General features: G+C 40.5%; 1 pseudogene; it reads left to right on the plus strand.

The window, feature by feature from the left end:
* The first annotated feature begins 1,405 nt into the window (after positions 1 to 1,405).
* Positions 1,406 to 1,524, plus strand: LOC134912861 (5S ribosomal RNA; annotated as a pseudogene).
* Positions 1,525 to 3,247: the final 1,723 nt, after the last annotated feature.

A 3,247-nucleotide genomic window follows, 5' to 3' on the forward strand; every position in this document is an offset into this window, starting at 1 on the left:
GCCCGGTGAACGGGCAAAACGCGTCTTCCGTACCCCACTGCCTGGGGGACAGCCGACTCCGGACAGCCTGAACCTCGAGCAGCTACTTCTCACTCAGCCGCTACATCAACAAGCCGCCACACACTGCCGCGACGGGACATTGGACATTGCGCTCCCTCCTCCTTCATCTCGGACACAGGCAGCCGCATCAGCCCTGCAGTCACGTAACATCTCACAACTACAGCTCGTATCATCACGGTACTGTCAGCACCCTCAATTGGTACATCTCGGACACAGACAGCTGCACCAGCCCTGCAGTTATGTAACATCCTACAGCTGCAGCTCGCCTCACTACAGGATTGGACATTCTATCATCAGTCTGTAATAGACTTCGACAGACTCCGTTTCTGAAACAGACCAGGTAGACCGATCTGCTCTGCGGCTGTATTACACTGTGTAATCTCAGTAACTACTGTATCCCGTATTCGTGCATGCCTGGACCCTGATACGGACATCCTTTGTGTACACTGCATTTTGCCGCATACCAGTGACTGATCGCCCCTTCCATTCCGGGTAACATCTGCACAATTATAGTATATTCCTTGTATATCTATTGGTATTCATTTTTTGATGCTCGCTTTATATACTATTCACAAAACCTGTTTACATCAGATTATGAAAGTATCTGTTTCTTAGGCAGTCGGCACTTAGCGGCACCTTATTATTTTTTGACATACGATATTGCTGAGCTACAATGGGTTACCAGAGCTATGTTCAGTTATAAATCTGACATATTTATTGGCTCAGTATTTTTTCGTATTTTTTCAAATTTTTCTTCTTCTTTTTCTTCCTTCTTTGCTTTCTGCCTTTCCATAAATCCACCTGGAACAAAGATTTATAGTAGCATTTTCCACTATTTTTATTATGTAAAGTATCTCTGCAGTTCTGACAACAGTGAGACATAACAAGTCCTAATTTATTTATTATAAGAACTGTTGTCTCTTATATGTTACTATTTTCGAATCTTCCCACTTGATATCACTTTGAGACAAATGACATCAATCTGATAGCATCAAACAGATGTTTTTGCATGGTTTAAATCATCCTAACTTTCTGCTAATTTTTACAATCTGCTTTCTACAACATCAAGTATTATTAATATCACAGGTACCATCAGCACCCTGTAAATAGTAGCTTATCGACAAACTACCTTAGACCAGCATTGTTCCTTCCCTCCCCCCCCCCCTCCCTTGTTTTCCAACTTTCTTTAATTTCAGGACTCTCACCACTGATTCAGGGGTAACCATCCCTGTCTAACATTGGCAGCAGATCCCCTATTTTCTTCTCCAATCTATATCTACTCTTTTTCTTCTCCATTTCGTGAACTCTCATCAGTGATTCCCGAGCCTTCGATATCAAATATCTCTTCTACTTTCTTACCACACTGGCAACGCCCGAATCCTTCCGATCTTGGAAGCTAAGCAGTGTCGGGCTGGGTTAGTACTCAAGTGGGAGACTGTGGGGGAATACTCAGTTTAGTAGAAGTTTCTGGACGGTTTAGCTCAGCGTCTAACACTGACAGCAGATTCATCTTGCTCATTCCATCTGTATCTACCCCATCCGTCTCTTTATTATTATTCATAAGAGATCTAGCTGACTTATCATCAACCCAATATCCCTATAATTTTATTTACATACCTACCTAGAATCCTTATAGAGATTTTTTTCAGGCCTCCAGCTGTTATTTTCTGCATTTTCGTACCCAGGCAGTCCAGAACTATTACTCGGTATTTACACTGTAAAAGAATTTGTTCTGTGTTCCCCCTTTTCTAACCCCCCCCTCCTCTTTTTGATAAATTTTGACAGTATATTCTACTACCATTTTACCGATTGTTGTTAATAAAATTTGCATATAATTTTTATCATTTGTTTCTTCTGAGACTTCTATACACATACATATAAGAGTGCGCCCACAAAAGAGTCTTCTTTTCTCTTTTTCTGTTGCATGTGATACAAAGTTGCCAGAGAGAAGTGATCATGCACATTTACACTACAGATAAGGACAACATTGAATCTGAGCAGAAGTGTGAATGTGGGGTGGTAGAAGATTCTTTCAAGAAAGGTACATGTGAATACATACTGAATTAATTTGAGTTTCATGCTGAAAAAAGTGAACAAGATGTGTTTCATGAGTAAACATGCAAAGTAAACTGGTTACCTATAAACTGTATACCAGCTGATGACACAGGGGCTGGGAGATACACTGGTAACACACTGATAAAGATTTATGATGTGCAACCCATTACAGACAAACTGTCTGATAACAGAGAGCAACATACAGTTAGAAACACACAGATTTGGGGATTTAGTTCAGATTTTGTGTTTTGTACTGAAATTCACGACCCAATGTATTCTATGGTATTGAAACTGTTGAAAGATGCGCAGTTACCAATGGCAATGGCAAATCTACTTACTGGACTTGTCAAATTTAAACCAATGTTGTCAGAAATAACAGAGCCATCTAAATTGGGTTTCTCCATGAGTACAGCTCTACAGTGGAATGAACCATTCGAAGATTGGGAGAAATACTGGTTTATGCATAATTTTGCCACATTCAGAGATGAAGACCAAGTGTGGATTGCTGATGCAGCACTGCAGCAACATTTACAGACTGTCAGACTTCTGGCAGGAGCCGTTGCAAAGACAATAAACCCAGTAAATCTTTGCTTTGAAAATGGGACAATTGTCAAGCCAATGTGGATTGTTGTTGACATGGAACATGCTCACATACATGCCTATGTCTTGAATGGCATACAGACACAAGAACTGAGTGCAGAGTATGGTGTGCAAGTCGCCACAGAGACAGCACTAATGGTGCTAAGATCCTGGGTTAAAGTACTGATGCTGGTGTCATGCGATGAAAGAGTGGAAGTTTGATTCAAATCAGAGAAATTGCCTGTATCCAGACCATGGTTGATATTACAGAGAACTATCAAGTTTGCCAGGAGTTGAAAATGTGCTGACAATGAAAAAGGGCTTATGATTTTTGAAATAAAAACTGCACAAGTATTGCAGTTTGGATTCATTGTTTTCCAATATGAAGATGGAGAAGAATGCTGTATTTAACAGCTACAGAACTTCGTCATCCAGGAGTGAAGTTGTCTCAAGCAAAGTGATACAAGATAAGAGACTATCCTGATTTTGACAAGGACTTAAAGACATTTTTTGTTGTTGTTATTATGGGATGTCCAAGAAGAGTCGAGCAGAC

This window comes from Pseudophryne corroboree, chromosome 4 (genome assembly GCF_028390025.1).
Source record: "Pseudophryne corroboree isolate aPseCor3 chromosome 4, aPseCor3.hap2, whole genome shotgun sequence".
In the NCBI taxonomy this organism is placed as follows: Eukaryota; Metazoa; Chordata; class Amphibia; order Anura; family Myobatrachidae; genus Pseudophryne; species Pseudophryne corroboree.